This window comes from Dipodomys merriami, unplaced genomic scaffold (assembly GCF_024711535.1).
Source record: "Dipodomys merriami isolate MVZ:Mamm:240054 unplaced genomic scaffold, mDipMer1.0.p SCAF_42, whole genome shotgun sequence".
Taxonomy (NCBI): Eukaryota; Metazoa; Chordata; class Mammalia; order Rodentia; family Heteromyidae; genus Dipodomys; species Dipodomys merriami.
In genome coordinates, this window is record NW_027205826.1 from 131,601 (window position 1) to 150,369 (window position 18,769).

At 60.5% G+C, this 18,769-nt stretch overlaps 1 protein-coding gene across 2 annotated transcripts in view; it reads left to right on the forward strand.

The window, feature by feature from the left end:
• The window catches only part of Rbfox3 (RNA binding fox-1 homolog 3), a 331,439-nt gene that overhangs the window by 60,873 nt on the left and 251,797 nt on the right, over positions 1-18,769 (forward strand). For both annotated transcript variants that reach the window (XM_069992838.1, XM_069992837.1), the window contains exon 2: positions 17,945-18,082. The gene's annotated coding sequence lies outside the window, so the exon portion shown is untranslated. The remainder of the gene's footprint in view (positions 1-17,944; positions 18,083-18,769) is intronic.

The following is an 18,769-nucleotide window of genomic DNA, read 5'->3' on the forward strand; positions in this document are numbered from 1 at the left end:
AGATGTCTCCTGCCTGTCTGGGGGGGGGCCTATCATCTGGACCCTTCTTACTGCACTCAAACCCGCGCCCTCATCGGGCTGATCACACGGAGGGCCTGGGAGCTGGGGCCCCTGGAAGTCACTGGCAGTTTAGTTTCCTGAGCAAGAGTGTGACCCTCCCCTCCCCTCCCCTCCCCGTCTCTCCTCTCCCCTGTTTGCTCCTTGGCTTTGCCCTCTGCCCTCCCCTGGGGGCAGGATGGGGGGACTGCATGGGGACGGGACGCTCTTGCTCTCCTGTCTCAGCCTCACCTTCGTCCTGCCATCTTCTCCCTCGCTGCCCTGTGCAGCCCAGGCTCCGGGGGCCCGGGGCTCTGTTACATCCTCCAGTTACATCGCTGTGATCTGTCTGTTCTGTCCTGATGCCTGTCCCTCCTGAGCCGGTCCTGCCAGCAGGCCCCCTGCCATGGTGATGCTCCCGGAGAAGCCCAGTGTGGAGGAGGCCCGGCCAGGGAGGCCCAGCCAAGGAGGCTCAGTCAGGGAGGCCCAGTGTGGAAGAGGCCCAGCCAGGGAGGCCCGGCCAAGGAGGCTGCACACGGCCCCTGCTGGCCCTCGGGCCCTCAGTCCCCATCTCTGCAGCCCTGGGGGAGCCTGGTGCCCCCTCCTCTGGCTGGCCTGAGGCTCGGAGGCTGAGGCTGCCTCTCAGTGGCCTGGCACCCCAGGCCGACGTGCCAGGCTCCAGAGCAGAGGACAGCAGTTATTCCAGGCTGGGTCCTGCGCTGGAGGCGGGGCAGGGGAGGTGCCTGTAGCTGGCAGGGGACTGGTACGTGCAGGGAAGTGGGGAACGGGTCAGGGAAGCCAGTCCTGGGTTTAGTGAGCGAACTGTGTCTTGGGCTCTGGCCCCAGGACCCGCTCATATGAGGAGGAGGGGGGAAGGGGGGGAGGGGAGGAGGCCTCCTCTCCTTCCCAGCACCCCCCCCAGGCCCCTCTGTGGTCGCCGGCTGGCAGCGTGGGCTCCCGGGGACAGCCCCATCTGCCGGGAGGGCTGCGTGCCTTTCGGGAGACGCAGGAGACAGGAGACGAGGCCTTTGTTCCTTCCCAGCCCGTTCGAAGCTCGCTTGCATCCGGCGTCTGCTTCAGGGGCACCCGGGCCTCCCCCGGCATTCCCTGGGCACCGGGTCCTACAAAAACCAAACACAAACCGGGAGCCATCGCTGGCGGCCGGCAGCTCTCCTTTCTGGCCGTTCCCACCGCAGCCCCTGTGCACCGGGAGGAAACTTCCATTTCTGTCATCCCCGCCCTCCCTGTGAAAATGGGGGGGGGGCAAGCAGGAACTGGGGACATGGCTGGCTGGGCCCCGCACCAGGGCGCAGCTCCTGGAGCTTTTCTTTCCAAACTTCCTGAGCGTGCATCTCTCCCTCCCCAAGGGTGCTTCTCCCTGATTTACAGCTGGGGACACCGAGGCCTGGCTCCTTCCCCAGGGCCGCGTCCTCTGGGGCTCTGCTGCCTCCAGAGCCCCCCTCCCCCCACCTTTTGGGGTAGAAGATCCCTTGGACCACACACCCATCCGCTGCCCCCACCCCGTCCCCGTCCCAGCCTCTCCCCTCCCTCCACTTTCTGGGGGCCATGATGAATACAGTATGGTCAGGTGTGGACTTGGACAGGCTGCCCGTCACTTTCCTCAGTGGATCTCGTGGTGAATAGCCCATAATAGTCCTCTTTCACACCAGGGCAGGAAGAGGAGGGAGAGGGAAAAGACCAGCAACACCAGCCCTGCATTACCCACGTTGTGTTCAGAGTGTAAATGAATTAGATTTAATTTCTGTTTAATTGTTTCCATAGCTCAACCTCTGCAGACTTCACAGGATAATTTGTTTCGCTGTCCTGGGGAAAGATGGAGGGAGGGAGGGAGGGGAAACCGAGGCTGTGGCCTGGGGTCCCCTGTGCAGGCTGGTTCATTCCGCTTGATGGTCTTATCTCCGTGTCATTGTGCAGTCGGGGTCTCTCGGGGCTCTGTCCCACGTGCGGCTGCCTGGGCCGTACTCTGAGGATGGATGCTGGGGCATCCCGGAGCGGGTGGAAGGTTCCAGATCTGTGTGCTTCAGGCAGGGGCAGGAGGGCTCTCCTGGCTCCCTTCAAGGCCGCTGGTGGGAAAGGCCGGAGATGCGTGATTTCCTCTTGACTGCGGATGCTCTTTGGAAGGACTCCACACCTTGGTGGAGCTGGTACAGGGATGGCCGTGGGGGGTCTGCGTAGGGAGCGGTGCCCAGATCTGAGGCTCTCCAGTCCTGCCCTCCCTCCTGCAGATTACCCACCCCCCAACTTACTTCTCCCTCCCTCCCTCCCTTCCTCCTTCCCTTCCTTCTTTCCTTCCTTCCTTCCCCTCTTCCATGACCTGTTCCTCCTACCCACCCTGCTTCCTTTGCTTCCTTCTTCCTCTCTCTTTCCCTCTCCTTCCCTCTTTCTCTCTCCCTCCCTCATTCTGTTCTCCTCTCTCCTTCCTTCCTTCCTTCCTTCCTTCCTTCCTTCCTTCCTTCCTTCCTTCCTTCCTTCCTTCCTTCCTTCCTCCCCCTCCTCTATGATTCCTTCCTTCTCCTCTCTCCCTTCCTCTATCCACCTTCTCTCCCTCCTTTTCTCCCTCCCTTTTCCTTTCTCCCTTCTTCCCTTCCCTTCTCCTTCCTTCCCTCTCTTCTTCTCTTCTTCCTTTTCCCTGCCTCTCTCTCTCCTCCCTCTCTCCTTCCATGAACGCTTCCTTTTAATGGTGGTAAAGCACATATCTAGCGTTCCACTCAGCACAATGCTTTGCGTTTGCACCATGCTGATCGCTTCTCCGTGCGGACGGTGTCATTGGCAGATCCATGGAGTGGTGTAGCCATCACCCCTCCATCTCCAGAACGTTCTGTGCTGACCACACAGAGGGCCTCCCTTGACACTGCCCCCCGCCCCCGGCTGCCCCTGGGCTCTGTCTTTGCCCTGCTCTGCTCTAGGCCTTCCTGTGGGCGCAGTCATTCGGCATGAGACTCACGGGGGCCTCCTCCCTGAGCACCAGCTGGGCTCATCTCACCGTGTGGCATCCGGGGGCGTCCGGCACCAGCCCAGGGCCCAGGGTCCAGGGCTCCCCCCTGGCTGCCTGCAGCTCGGTCAGGGAGCACGGTGGAAGGAGGCTCCTGTGGGTGACCTCTGACTTCGGAGGCTCCCAGGAGGACCCTGCTCTTCCCAATGTCCTGATCTGGGTGCTAACGCCCTGGGCATTGGTATTCCTGAAGCAGCCCGCCCCAGCCAGCCCATGCCCTGTGCTCGCGGGGTGAGGGCTGTGTCTCTGTCTAGGAGCAGGGCTCCCTGGGACTCTGGGCAGGTGGGCAGGAGGTGAAGGGTGCCAGGAGAGGGGCACAGGGCACTTACCGGCGCCTCCTGGCACTCCCTCCACCGGCTTAGCTCCACACGGTGCCTTTCCTGTCTGATCCCAACCCCCGAGGGGAGGGTGGGATTCCAGGAGGTGGAAGGAGCTCACTTCCCATTTGTTGCCACGGGCGTCTGTCAGGCCTGGAGAATGGCCTGGCTGGCCAGCGGGCTCTCCTGCTCTCTCTGTCTGGCTGTCTCTCCCTGTTGTTCTGGGGAAGCGTTCTTGGCCCTGGGCACGTGGAACGGGGGGCCCCACTGGAGGAATAGGGGGCCTTGACCCAGGTCCTGGAGGTGAGCTCCCCGATGCAAGCAGGGCGAAGCCAGGGAAGGGCTGCGGGCCTCCCTTCTCCCTCGGCGATGCAGGCCTGGGCGCGCCGGGCAGTGGACGGGCTCCACATCGGTGGAGCTGAAGGGCAGCATGGGCCACAGCCTCTGCCAGGCGCCCCCTGCGCCTCTCCCCGCCGGGACCCTGCGGGGTGGGCGGGCGGGCCTGGAGGGGGGCGCACGCTTCCACCAGAGCGGTGGGCTCTTCCAAGCCGTGGGAGGAGGTGGTGGCGAGTTCGAGGCGGGAGAGGCAGCAGCTGCCTGGCCTCAGCCTTCCTTCTCTTCCCCGGAGTCCTCCGCTCCACACATCCTGTCCCAGAGCAGAGCAGACGAGGGCCTGCCGGCCCGCATGGCCTGCGTCCAGTGAAGGACACTGATTGGTCTGGTGCTGAGGTCACATGCTCATCCCGGGACCAATCCCAGCGGCTTGAGGAGTGGTGGGCAGGACCAGAAGCCCAAGGTTAGACCTGGGTCTGCAGGTGACCAGATGAGCGGAGCCAGCCCCAGAGCCCAGCCTCAGGCATCCACGGGACACGGATGGGCCCGGGTGCTGCCCGGAGGCATGGCACCCCGACCTCGGCTGCCCTGTCAGAGCACATGGGCTGCGTCTGCTCAGCAGAGCCCCCACGGGAGGGACACGCAGGTGTGAGTGCCCGGGTGGATTTGAACCCACGCAGCAGTCCGCTCTCTGAGAGACCCTTTCATCACCTTGTCACCAAGGGTGGAGGGGAACACAGCACGGAGACGTGGCCCCAGCACGTGTGTGAACTGGCCAAGGTCCTGGCCGATGGGAAGATGTGGTACCCAATGGGAACATCCCACGGGAACATCCCAGCTCATGCCGGTCACCTCCTCTGTCCCTCCCTGGCTGCTCAGACCCCGCCACGTGGCCAGAGCTCCCCAGCGTTGCTCACCCAGCCCCGCGCATGAACGTTTCTTGTGTGTCTGTGGCTGGCTACCTTTGCAAGACAAAAAGCCTTGTGAGTGGGACAATGTTCCCTAAAGTCCCTTGTGTCCCCAAGCCCTTGTCTCAGAGGGTAACGAGCACTGGGTGAGGGGTAGATGAATACTTCAGGGAGTCAGCGGCCTCTCGTTGTAGGTGATGCCCCTGGGCGTGTACACATGTGAGCGTGATGTCCACGGAATGCACACACGTGTGTGCACATACACACACACACTCCCGGAGAGGACATCTGCATACCCTGCCCTCACAGTTGCCCTGATTCCTCGGTCTTTTCTCCTCCTTCATCCTTGGAGGCCGCAGCTCCGCTCGCTGCCAGCCGGGCAGGTGTTCTGCTCGACCTTGGCACCCCGGCTTGGAGGAGGGGGATTCTGGCAGGTGCCTCTGCCTGTTAGCACGGCTCTGAGAGTTGTCTGGGGTGTTGGGGGTGGAGAGGGGGGCCATGATTGCAGAACCATTCAGACAGAGGGGTGGAGTCCTGGCCCCCCGGGGTGCCTTTGGACCCCTAGGTTTGCCCTCTTCGGCTTCTCTGCTCCCCAGGGCAGGAGGAGAGGCAGGGCCACGGTTGGGGCTGCGCCTGAACTTTCCATGTGTTCCCCTGAAGTCCTGTCTGCCCTCCCTGCCTCTCCCCTGCTCCTGGCCAGCGAGGTGAGCGCCTGGAGGAGCAAGTGGTGATGGATGCCGGGGAAACGTTCTCCCTCCTCATCCCGCCCATTAATCACTGGCTCGTGGGGGCGCCGGGGCCTGTTTAAGATGCACCGGTGGTTCCGAGGTGAGCACAGGCATCCCCAGGCTCGGCTGTTAATCTGCTCTCTTTGAGACAGGATACCTCGGGCCTGTTAATCACTGGCTGTAATTACAGCCCCAACTTTATGCAGAGAATGCTAATGGGTGCCTCCGATGGGCGGGGGGGGGGTGAGGGGGAGGCTATGCATGGCGGTGCCCTCTGCTGGGGTCCACCATGCTGAGGTTATGGGCTCTGGGGGGGCTGATGGTATGCAGGGGTGAGTGCATCTCCTGAGGGGGTTATCTGTCCTTGTCCTGTTGAAGTCCTGGGGGGCGGTGGCACAGCTGACTCAGGAGGCAGCCTCCTGGGCGTCCTCTGAACTCTCCTTGAAGCCCCAGACAGGATGTGGCCGTCTCCAGCGGGCACTGCCTATGGCAGGCCAGGCAGATGGCACACAAACCCCACTGCACATCCCAAAGGCTCCTGGGTGGACCGAGGGGCGGGGGGGAGGCCCCTCAGAGTCCAGGCTGCCTCTGCTGCTGCTCCTCCTGGCTGCGTCTGGCGGGCCTTCCGGGTCTCCTCAATAGCAAGGAGCTCAGGGCGGTCCGCATGTTCCCTTGGGCTCCTTCCTGCCCCTCCGGCCAGCATTGCGGTGGCTGTTCCTGATTGGGGCTGGGGGTTCCCAAACAACAGGCCATTCACAGACTCCTCTGAGAGCCTCCACAGCATGGCACATGGGACCAAGGGGCCATGATCCCTGCCTGCCATCTGTCCATCTATCCATCCATCTAACCACCCATCCATCTGTCCATCTACCCGTCCATCTATCCATCCCTCCATCCATCCATCCATCAATCTAACCATCCATCCATTTATCCATCTATCCATCCATCCATCCATCTAACCACCAATCCATCCATCCATCCATCTAGCCACCCATCCATCTATCCATCCATCCATTTACCCATCTATCCATCCATCAGTCCATCCATCAGTCCATCCATCCATCCATCCATCTAACCACCAATCCATCCATCCATCCATCCATTTACCCGTCTATCCATCCATCAGTCCATCCATCCATCCATCAGTTCATCCATCCATCCATCCATCCATCCATCCATCCATCCATCCACCCATCCATCCAGGGTCTGGAGGCCACTTCCAGGGCTTCAGAGAGAAGGACCTTGGGTTCTGAGGCTTTGTCACCTGGCCCTGTCACAAGGTAGGACCAGGTCTGGAAGCACCTGCCCCTCTGGGCAGGGCTTCCCCAGCCTGCTCCTCCGTGCCCTAATGGGGAGGATTTCCCCCTTTGGCTTGGCTGTTTGGTGGCTAGTTGGAGATGAGAATCGTATAAACTTGCCTGTTGGGGCTGGCTTTCAATTGTGATCCTCGGATCTCAGCCTCCAGAGTAGCTAGGATCACAGGCGTGAGCTGCTGGTGCCCGGCCACTTGTTAACTTTTTTAGTGGTCTCCGGCCCTTTGAGGAATGTATCTGCTGTTTAAGCTGTGGCCGTGCTCTGGGGGCCTGAGCTTGCACAAGACAGGGCTGTGAAATGCTGGAAGAGGAGGAGACATTGCTGGGGGCTCCTCGCAGGCCTGGCTGGATGGCTGGGCAGGATGGGGAGGGGTGGTTGTGACCTTGCACACGGCAGTGGAAATGGGTACTTTCCAGACAAGGCAATAGCCAGGAGCAAACTGCATCCCATTTTTCTCTAGTTCCAAAAGCAGGGGGTGGGAGAATGGGGAATGGGGTATGACTTGGAATGTTCTAGAAGGCCGCTTTCTTACGGGGCTTTCAGGTGAATTGCTTTCTGTGCATTTGTTTTCGTGACTGCACGAGTACAGTGGTTAGAACCTTGCATTGTTAATTCTGGGAAGAGAGAGACATGCAGAGGCCATCTCGAAGGCTTGAGGTGCTCAGGTCACCGTGATTAGACAGATGTACAGATGTCACCATCGTCTATCTCCAGAACTTTCTCCTCCTCCCACACGGAAACTCTGCCCCCATGACGCGCTACCTCCCCATTCCTCCCTGCCAGCCCTTGGCGGCCCGTTCCACACTCTGTCAAAAAGCTCCTGGTGTGAGCACCATGGTGGCGCGTGGCATCTTGGGGCTGGCTCTGTGTACACAGCACGGTGTCCCCGAGGTTTGTCCAGACTGAGCTGCGTGGACTCATGGAATCGACCTTTCCCAGAGCCCATCAGGAAGCCAGCCTCACTCCATTCTCCCAGCCTGGGTGGACAATTGCTAGGGAGAGAACAGGGAGGCCCACTGCCAGGGCTCCGCTGGGACCTGATTCATGACTGCCTACCCGGGAGATGACGCCCCTGGCTCTTGCAGCCTTCCCCAGGTCCTGGCTACTTGGTCTAGCTGGGTCCCCTGGGCATGTCCACAGCCAGTGTGCCCCTGCTGCCATTTGAATGAATGACAATCACTTCACTTACAACTGAAGTGGCTTGGGGTAGAATGTCCTCCCCCTATGCCTGATGCCTCGGTTTCCCCTCTTCTCTGAGGCGGGGGGGGGGGGATGATGGTTTCTAAGAGTAACTCCACGTCATGGAAGGGGGCATACTGCGTGGTGCCCTCCGCGATGGAGTCGGGGGGAGGACTGGGGTTCCTACTGGGAAGGGCCGGGCCCTACATCCTCATCACTCTTCCAGGCTCTTCCAGACTCCCACTCATGGCTGCTAGGGAGGGCGTGGCAGATCAAGCTGGGGAGGTGACCAGGGAACCAAACTGGCCTTTCCCCGGGTCACTCCGTGGTCCTGGGGTCACTGGAAGGAGCGGAGGGCTTCCCATGCCCGGCCTTCTGATGCCGGCAAGACGAGAGCCCAGGACCTGGCGCTGGACGGTGGGGGGAGGGGGTGGCGGGCGGCGCGAGCCCACCCACTTCCCCGGCTCACCCGTCTGCAGAGCCGCTCGCGTGCAGGCCGGGGTACATTGCCTAACCAACCTCATTACTCTTGTGCATTTAGCAGCTCGGAGGAAGATAATACCTTTCAGGTTTGACCCAATTTTAGTTTTTGTTGTCATAACCAGGGAAAATCGACCTCTGAGCTCCTCAGCAGCACGCCTGAATGGGAAGTGATTTACAGCCAGCGCGCGTGCTGTGCGGAATCCCTAATGCGCCCGGGGGGGACGGACGGGGAGGATGCACACTCTGAGGCCTGGCCTCCTCTTCCCGGCCTCCCCTCCCCGCCCTCCCCCGGAGCCAGTGCCACCCGCTCACCTGAGAGGGTGAGTTGAGGCCCACATACATTCGAAGCCCCCTCCACCCCCCACCCCCAGGCAGGGCTGCAGGCAGCCTCACAATCTGCTTCAGAAAGAAGTCTGCTTTCTGGCTTTCAGGGAGGCAGCACTGGAAGTCCCCGAGTTGCTGTCTTTGCGACGGGGAAGGAAGGAAACGGGAAACCCCTAGGGATAGCGTGGTCCCCAGCTGTGGCTGTCCAGCAGGGAAGCCCAGCTACTCACCACTCAACCTCTTTGGAGCGATGAGGAGTTTGTGGGTGGGGATGGGGCTCCTCGGACCCTGGGGAGGGCCAGCTGGGTCGCTCTGCCCCGGCGGCCCCGGCAGCTGTGCTGGGAGTCCTGGGGCCACATTGAAGGACCAGGCGACCCAGAGCAGGGACAGAACAGTGGGAAACGAGCCAGAATGCATCTGCCCAGGCTTGGAAGTGTCCCCCTCCCTCCATCTCCACTGGCAGTTAAGACCAGATCCGCACCAAGTAGAGGAGACTCCCTTCTTTCTTCGGTTCGTTTTCTCTTTCTTTTGGGGAGTCTTGGGCACTGGGGCTCACCGTGGCTGTACGAGGGCTGGCTCTACCGTTGAGTCATACCCCGGGGTGTTTGCTTTGGTTTGTTTTTAGGTAGGGTCTCCCAGGTCCCAACCTTCAACTACGATCTTTCTGCTTCTGTCTCCTGTGTAGCTGAGATTACAGGCAGATGCCACCCTGCTCCTGGATCCCAAGTTCTACTCGGTAATGAGAAAGACTGCATAACAGCATGGCCCAGGGCATGAAGCTAGGCAGGAAGAGTCCTAGTAGTTTGCCATCATGGGGGGTGGGGGGGGGGTAAAAGGGTGGTTTGATAGGAAGGTGATGATGAGGATGGTGATGGTGTGGAGATGATGATGATGATGGTGGTGGTGGAGATAGTGATGATGCTTATGGTGGTAAGGGTGATAATGGTGATGGTGGAGATGAAGGCAATGGAGATGATGATGGTGGGTGATAAGGTAATAATAGTGATGATGATGATGATGTTAATAGTGATGATGGTGGTGGTTATGGTGGTGCTGATGGTGATGATGATGGTGGTGATGATGAAGGTGATGATGGTCACCATTGCATATTGAATACTCACTAAGAGTCTTCTCTAAACCGAGCACTCTATACACTTGATCTTGTTTTCACGGTCACCCAATGAATGAGTGATTATGGCACTTTCCAGGTGAACAGACTGAAGTTGGGAAAGGTCAAGTAACCTGTTCCCATAGGATGGCATCAGAGCCGAGAATAGCTCCAGTCCCCTGACTCCCCAGCCCAGTCCTCAGCAGCCCCGCCCCGTCCCCTCTTCCATCCTGTCACCTTGTGGATGGGTGGGTGGCAGGACGTGTGCCCAGCTAGAGGAGGCCGTCTGGGTGGGTGGGCAGGTGGTGGTGGAGTGGACGGGTGTGCAGAAGGGTGGAGGGCCCGGTGGACGGTGAGTGGACCGGGCCGGGTGGACGGGTGGTGGTGGGTGGAGGATGGTGGGTGGATGGGTGTTTGGTGGGTGAGTGAATGGACAGGTGGGTGGATGGGCAGACTGATGGAGGGTGGGCGAATGAGGCTCGGGAGGAAAACAGTTCATAGGCAGGCGGAAGTCGGCCCGGATCTTTCAGGGAGGGTAGCCGGGAGGACACAGTGGGCTCTGGGCTGGTGATGATGGTGGTATTGGTGGTGGTGGTGATGAAGATGGTCTAGGCCTCCTTCCTTCCAGGTTTCTCTTATGTCTCATGCCCAGAGGACAGGGCGGGGTGGGGGGCAGGCCGGGCCTTTTGGGGGAGAAGTCCCCCTCTCCCGCCAGGTTCCGGCTGTGCTTCCGTGTCCCGGCCAGCCGGCTGTATCTCTTCTGACACCTGCAGCCAGCCCTGCGAACTGTGGCTGCGGGAGGACGGGCCTCCACCTTCCTGCAGCCTCCCTCCCCGGCCTCGAGAGGGCTGCTGGCAGGGCTGCTGAGCTCCAGGGGGCAGGGAGGGCGGCCGTGCCGGCTGGGCTGCTCTGAGCACCCAGCACTGCACCCCGTCCCCCGCCACGTGCGGTCCACCCCTCCCTCGGGCTGGTGCTGATCAGGGAAGGCCAGGTGTGGACCCAGGCAGGCCTCACCCGTGAGGCTGTGGGCACAGGGGCCCGGGATGGGGTTCACACCCTTGCTCGAGAACCCCCGGCTAGGCGGTGGAAGGCTCCGGCCTCCGTGCTGGAGCTAGCGGAAACCCGCCGGGCTCCCCTAACCCAGTCTCGGGTTCTGCCGAGTCAGCACATGGACTACCTCTTTCTCCAGACATAGGTGTGGACTCGGGGGCCGGCTTCCACCGTGGAAAGGCCCCACTGTCCTGGGGCAGTCCACACTGGCACGAAGCGCAAATGCATGTTTCCTGTTTAGAATTCTCCAAGTGGCTTTTAAAATCCTCGGTATGACGTTCCACAAGTGTCCATTAAATGCGCTTTCATTTATTTGCTTTTCAGGACTACTATGTTATTACCGATTCTTGGGCTTTTTTTGTTGTTGTTTTGAAACCACCCATTATTGGGTGGAGTATGCTGCAGATCTCCTCTGTGATTAAACGTTTGTATGTTGGGAACCATCCCCGTCTGGCGTGTGGAGCGTTCGTGGCGCGGTGGGATCGGAGTCGCACCTCTGGTACTTCCAATCCCGGACTTCCCGCTCTGCCTCCTGCAGCCCACCCGCTGCCTCTCTCCTCCTGCTGCTGCCCCTGCCCGCCTCCTTCCGGCCTCCTCTGAGGTCTGCAGCCCGCGCAGGGCAGCCGATTCCCACCCACCAGGAATCAGAGATCTTCCTGGCACTTGTCCATCCGCTCACTCCAATGCATTCCTTGGGCACCGACTGCATGCGGGGCTCGGCGTTGGACACTGTGGATGTATCATTGGGCAAAACGCGGAGCTTGCCCTCCTGTGGGCGCCCTCGCTGCCCCTCTGCTGGGGTAGCTGGTTGCCCGGCATCTCCCCACTGCCGGCCTCTGGGGGCTGGCACTGAAGCCTCATGGCCGCCTGCTCAGCCCATGACCAGACTTCTCTGTCCTCCATGCTGGGGGTCTTAGAGGTCACTGACGGGCCAGAACCGGGCTGGTTAGGGAAGGGGGGATACAGTGGGCGGGGAGCGGAGAAACGTGCAGGAAAGTCCCCTTGGCATCTGGCTGTCATCAGAAGGTGCTGGGAGCCCAGTCGGCCAGTCACAGAGGAGGCTGGGGGCACTGGGGGAGTGAGGTGGGGGGGGGCATTTCTTGTTTGGAACCCGGTGCTTTTCTAACTCTACGATTGTTCCTGTCCCCGTGGGCTGGAATTCGGGGGCCCCCAGCATGAGCGCAGACCAGACACCCCCAGCTCCTGCCCCCCACCCTGCGTTGCCTCCTCTAACTGTTTCTGTGACCTTGGGGGGAGCCACTTCCTAAATTATAGCCCTCCATTCTGGGATCTTCAAGCACAGCAAGCCAGGCGAACGGCCGGGACACATAAATTGCACAAGACCCTCCCTTTCCCTTCCGCTGCCTTGAATAATGTAACACTCCAACAATACAAAACCTACACTGTATTATTAAAACGGGCTGGCATTAAAAAAAAAAAAAAGCAGTGCGGCTACAGTAACATTGTTACAAGATCCCAGCAGATGCCGGAATAATAAAACCCAGATGATTTTCTCAGGGGCAGAGGGGAGCCCGGCCACGCTGGTTTTGCAGGAGTGGTTTAAAAAGGGAGCTTCGCTTACTCCGAAGACTGCCAAGGCCCCAGGACGCCTTCACAACGGAGACGTCGCAGAGTCTCACATCTTGCTCTCCTCGCAGTGAAAGGCACAGCGAGTTGTGCTTTCTGGGCTGGAGACGTGTTTTAGACTGAGTTGTGGGTTCTTAGCCCGTGTGTTGGGGAAATGTGGAGGCTGAGAAGGAATCGGGTGATGGGGTCCCCCCAGACGTGTTGCAGAGGGATGGATGAGGTGTGTGGGGGTGGGGAGGGGGGGGGCGGTGAGCCAGGTGGGGAGGGATCTCACACCCCAAGAAATCGCCTTCACTGGTCGGGTGCTGGCTCCTTGCATTTGGGTATTGGGATAGTTTGGGAGAATGAATTCTAAGTCCTTACCTTTCCTCTGAAAATCTCGCTGTGCAGGGGAGGAGGAAAAGGCGTGGGTAGGTGGGGCAAGGCCCCTCCGAACCCCCCCCCCCCCCCCGCTCCCCAAGCTGGGTTTCTTGGAACTGTGGCTGTGTTGTCCGAGGCCCTCTGGGGTGGGGGGCAGCCAGGAACGCAGGTGTGTTCCTGGAGATATTCCCGCCTCCTTTACAGAGACAGATAAATCAACAAGATATACAGGAAGGAAGCCTGCGTTGGTGACCTCCTCCTCCCCCGTGAGCAGGGGCCTGTCCTCCTGCTGCGGTCCCAAGTGTGCACCGCTCAGCCGTACACTGACCGGCAGAGGGCCCTGGTGCCCGCGGCCCCTGAGGGCACCCGGCTTTGATTTCCAGTGGTCATCTCTGTCTGTCACAGGTGACACCCGGCCGCTGCGGGCAGGGATGGGGCACTAGGGCACTTGCCCAGCTGGGGGAGGGGAGGGTAGGGGGAGGCTGGGGCGCCCTCCCGCTCACCACAGACACTTCCTAAGAGTGGCTGAGGGTCGGGGCCAGGGACGCTCTGCTCCTCTGGGTCTCAGAGTACAGAAGGGACAGGCGGGGAGGACAGCCCCGGGGACCCCGCTGCCCCAGAGCTCCCTCAGGAAGGCAAGGAAGGTTATGGGTCCTGGAGAGGCAGGTAGAGGGTGTGTGTGTGTGTCCAAGGCTATGGTCAATAATGGCCATTCCGGGATCCTGGAGCAACAGGGACAACAGTGTGTGTACATGCGTGTGTATGCATTGTGTGTGTGTGTGTGTGTGCATTGTGTGCATGTGTGTGCATTGTGTGCATGTGTGTATGCATGTGTGTATGCATGTGTGTGTGCATTGTGTGTGTGTGTGAGTGTGTGTGTGTGTGTGCGAGTGTGTGTGCGTGTGCAGAGGCCAGAATGGCAGTCGAGAGCTCCCTGCAGCAGCAAGTGGTCAGGAGGTCAGGAGGCTGGAGAGACGTTCTTTCTTGAAGGTCAATACGTGGATGCAGTGCACCTGCTCAGGGGGCCCGGGGGGGAGGGAGGCACTGTGCTGGGCACAGGGCGGTTCAGAGGATGAGGACATTGGTCTCCTGCCTCCGACACGCCCACCATCCATCCCCATCAGTGGCCTCGGACAGGGCTCGCAGATCAGGGCCAGGTTGGCGTCTTCTTCTCTCCTCCGTCCCTCCCATACCCAGCCCCCACCCTGTGCTTCCCCTACCTACTCCTCCTGCAGTGCATCCCGGGGAAGGGCGGCATTAGCCGGGGTGGCAGTGTGGGCCTGGTGTCGTGAAACCCTCGTGACAGCGGCCTGGGGGGACGGGGGGGATGCGGGGTGAGGGGAGGGGCTCATGGCAGCGGCCTGGGGGGCGGGGGGGATGCGGGGTGAGGGGAGGGGCTCGTGACAGCGGCCTGGGGGGCGGGGGGGGGACGCGGGGTGAGGGGAGGGGCTCATGGCAGCGGCCTGGGGGGCGGGGGGGATGCGGGGTGAGGGGAGGGGCTCGTGGCAGCCGCCTGGGGGTGGGTGTGTGGGGGACGCGGTGGGGAGGGGAGGGGCTGCACACTGTGGGTGACGGATGGAGCTCCTGGCCCGGCCTCGCAGTGGGGGAACGGCGCCTTTACAGCCAAGGACAGCCTGCTAAATCATCTCCCACTCAGCTCTGGGGGAGAAGAACAGATCAGGCTGGGCCGGTGGGTGGCCAGGGCCGCAGCGTCTCCACCAAGTGGCCTGTGTGCCTCAGGGGGGCGAGTTCTGACCCCTGGCTTGGCTTGGGGGGGAGCAGAGCCCAGCAGGAGGGCATTTCCGGGCTTCCTCCCCTCCATCAGGGCCTCTTCTGGGACCCCAGGGTCAAAGGGCACCTCTGGGTTGCCTGCAGCCCCGGGGTACAGCCTGCAGGTTACTTGGGGCAGACCTTCCTTGGTCCTGCGGCCAGCTGGAGAGTGGACCCCAGCCTTGGGAGGCTCCACAGAACCTGTCCACTGCAGTTTGTGGTCCGGAAGTCTGCCCGCACCTGCCTTCCAGCTCCCGTCTGCCTGGCTGGGTCCCTTTCCTGGCCTTTCTCCATTCAACCAGGCCGCCCTCCTCCTGGGCCTGAGCCTCCGCCCCAGGTCCTCTGTCTGGTCCCCGGGCCTCCCTCGGGCCCCTCCCACTCCACACTTAGACACAGAAGTGGCCCTGGGCATTCCAGTACCACCAGCACCCCTGTGGAAGAGTGGCCTCCGGAAGCTGGGCACGGGTAGTCACGCCTGTAATCCTAGCCACTCAGGAGGCTGAGATCTGAGGACCACGACTGGAAGCCAGCCCATGAAGACAAACTCTGAGAGACTCTTACCACAAAGCCAGAAGTGGAGATGTGGCTGTAATGGTAGAGTGCTAGCCTTGAGCTTGAAAGGCCAAGGGACAGTTAAACATCGGTGGCTCACACCTGTAATCCGAGCTATTCATGGGGCTGAGATCTGAGGATCACAGTTTGAAGCCGACGCCAAGCAGTAAAGTCTGACTTTCAATTCGCTCTTGTCTTCACTGCTGAAAAAGCAGGAGGTAGAACTGTAGCTCAAGTGGTAGAGCACCTGCTTTGAACAAAATTGCTCAGGGGCAGCTCTCCAGCCCTGAGTTTAAGCCCCAGTACTGGAGTGCATGCGCACACACTGACCTCTGGAGTCCAGGGCATGGCTGAGAGGTCACAGGACAGGCTGGCATTGCTGGAACTTCTTTGGTGCTGCCAGGGCTCTCTGGGAGGCTGTGCTATGATTTGCGCTGCCGTTTCCTTAAGTAACTAGCTTTAAGGAAGAGAAGCAGACTGGTATGTTTTTTATTTAAAGCAATTCTTTATAATCTTTACGTAGCTATACAAGGAAGGTGTCAGTCAACAATGTATCTCGATCCCTGTCGCCCCTACAACAATCTCACCCCCTTCAACCCACCCCTCCCTTCCACATCTCAATTTGTGCTATAGGCAATGATTTTTTTTTTGGTTGGTTGTGGGGCTTGAACTCTGGGCCTGGGCGCTGTCCCTCAGCTCTTCAGCTCAAGGCGAGTGCTCTACCACTTGAGCCACAGCGCCACTTCCAGTTTTCTAGTGGTTTATTAGAGGTAAGAGTCTCAGGGACTTTCCTGCCCGGGCTGGCCTTGAACCATGAGCCCCAGATCTCAGCTTCCTGAGTAGCTAGGATTATAGGCATGAGCCACGGGTGTGGGTGGCAATAAATTCTTGACCGTGCTCTCCTCCCCCTCCCCCTTCATGATCTCTTTCCATCCCCCACCCCTTGGCCCCTCCCTTGCAAGTACCCATTTCTTGGTGCTTATTTTGTGGGGCTCTGACGTAGCCTTTCTGGAAAAATGGTCGTATTAGAGTGCTCCATAGTGTCTACTGTAACTCAACTGGTTCACTGGTCACTGCTTGCCTGCCACCCACTATTTTTGTCTCATGCCCCTGGGTGGGGTCTCTGGAGATGACCCAACGGGAATCTTCATGTCAGTGGGGGCCCGGTGAGTGGGGGAGGCACTCCCAGGCCTGTGAGTTCTCGTAAGTTCCCAGAGCTGGTCTCGGGACTCATGAGCTGGGCTTCTCCATCAGCGTCTGCACCTCACCTGCCAGGCAGGCGCACTGCTGGGGGTGGAGTCAGCCGGCCGGTGTTATTTCAGGTACCGCTGCCTACACCCAGCGGTTCCTCTAGGCCCAGGCTCACCCCAGCCCCCATCACCAGCGGCAACAGGGCGTCATGCTCTAAGTAAACCGGAACTGTTGGGGGTCGGGTGGAGAGGGATGGAGGCACATCATTCGTTCATTCCCTGGGGAGCCATGGATCGAGTGCCACCCCTCCCCAGGCACCCGCGTGGCGCTGGGGTCTCCCCGTGGAGCCCGACAGCTTCGAAGGCCCTTGCGGGCCTTGTGTGGCAGTGGGTCCAGACACAGACACGAGCAATGTGATAAACTGGGGGCGGGAGAGAACGTGCGGAGGGGAGGCCAAGGCGCGGGGACGGGGCTGGCTTTTACTGGTTGCTCTGTCCCTACACAGTCTTCTTGGGAAGGTGTTGTATGTGGAGTCTGGGGAGTGGGGGAAGGGGAGAGGGTCAAAGGCACGGCACGGGGGAGGGGCACGCTCCCACCCAGCTGGGGGGCCTGGGGTCTGCAGGGGTGAGGGCATGGTGGGGGGAGTGGATGAAGGTCCTGTCGTCAAAACCACTTACCACTGCGCTGCGAATGGTGCCAGGCCTGTAGCCCACCTAGCTTCTGTGGAGCCCTCCCAGTCCTGCCAGACCTCGGGCTCCCAAGGCAGGCTCCCCAGACCACCTCGGTGTGTCCTCCAGTGGAAGGAGGGAGCCATGGAGGCTTGTGACCGGGCAGTGAGCCTCAGGAGGGCTGGGGGCAGGGCTGGGGGCAGGGCTGGGAGAGGGGATGGGAGAGGGGATGGGAGGAGGGTTGGGAAGAGGTTTGGGAGGAGCGCTGGGAGGGGGATGGGAGGAAGGATGGGAGGAAGAATGAGAGGGGGATGGGAGGGGGATGGGAGGAGGGATGGGAGGAAGGATGGGAGGGGGATGGGAGGAGGGATGGGAGGAAGGATGGGAGGAAGGATGGGAGGAGGGATGGGCTAGGCCTAAGCTGGACAGGGCCGGAAGTGAGGCCAGGAGGGGCCCTGAGGAAACCGGGATTGCGTCTGTGGGCTCAGCATCCCTGGGGCTGGGGAACCAGCGGAAGCGCTGCCCTGCCTACAGCGGGTGTCCAGCTGGCACAGAGCGAGCTCGGAGAGCACTGTGCGTGGCCAGATGACAATCCAACCCTAAAGACTGGTTGTCCTCCAAATTTATCTCCTTCCTCTGGGAGGCGCAAAGCCAAAGTGCTCTTTGGCTGGTGGGGCTCTGATCCCTGAGCCCTTTTCTACTTTGTTAACAGGAAACTTGTTTGTTTCTCTTCTGTGCTAGTACTGGGGCTCGAACTTGGGGCCTCTTGCTCTCCCTTGGCTTTCCCACTGAAGGTGACGCTATCACTTGAGCCACAGCTGCACTTCCAGATGTTTGGTGGCTGCTTGGAGATAGGAGTCACACAAACTTTCCTGCCTGAGTTAGCTTTGAACTGTGAACTCAGAGCTCAGCCTCCTGAGGAGCTAGGATTATAGACGTGAGCCGCTGGTGCCCGGCCAAAGCTTACTATAGATTAAAAAAAAAAAGACACTGATTTCTGACTTTTCTTTTCTTTTCCTTCAGGTTGAAAATCGATTCCTGAGAACCCAGCGCTCTTCTTTGTGAAACCAGCTGCCCCCCGCCGAGCTCCACCGCTGGACGTACAGAAAGGCTCTCCCTGACTCCCCCTGCAGCGGGAAATCTCCCACCACCCACCGTCCGGTAAGCCCCTGCTGGACTCCGCCATGCTGTCTTTGCGGTTTACACATGCGATCCAGAAAGGTTTTGTTCGCGGGCATTCTGTGAGCGGCTCTGGTTTGTGAGCCGTGGTGTCTCTGTGGCTAGAGTAGGTGAGGGTGGGGATGTCGGCCGGTCCCCGGGAAAGCCTCAAGTGGAACTTTGCGAGTCTTGAGGCCAGCCCGGCTCTGCGGGGGAGCTGTCAGTATGGGAAGAGGTGGCAGGGTTGGAGTCCACTGCCTGTGTCCACTTGAGCTGCTATGGCCGGACAAGGTCAGGGCCCGCCCCTCCTCCACACAGCCTCTGTGCTCTACCTACTGTCCAGTCACCCTGAGCCCAGCCAAGCAGCAGCTCAGCCCTCACCCGGCTCCACAGGAGGCAGAAGGTCGGCCTACCCCACCCAAGTGGTCGGCTCTAGTTCAGTTCTGAAACTGGCCACCAGGGGGCGGTGGCCACTCCGGGGGTGGAGGGCACAGTCCCCAAGCCAGCCAGCGGTCTCTGGCCACTGCCCCTCTGACTGACCGTCCACCCACTCGGGTTGGCACGCGGGTCAGAGCCACCCCCTTTGTTCCCGCCACAGAGCCACATGCCACGGTGACGTTCCGTGCAGCCGGTGGGGCTTTGCCATCTGCCCCGGGACAGAGGGGTCCTCAGTGTGCCACAGGGGGATGT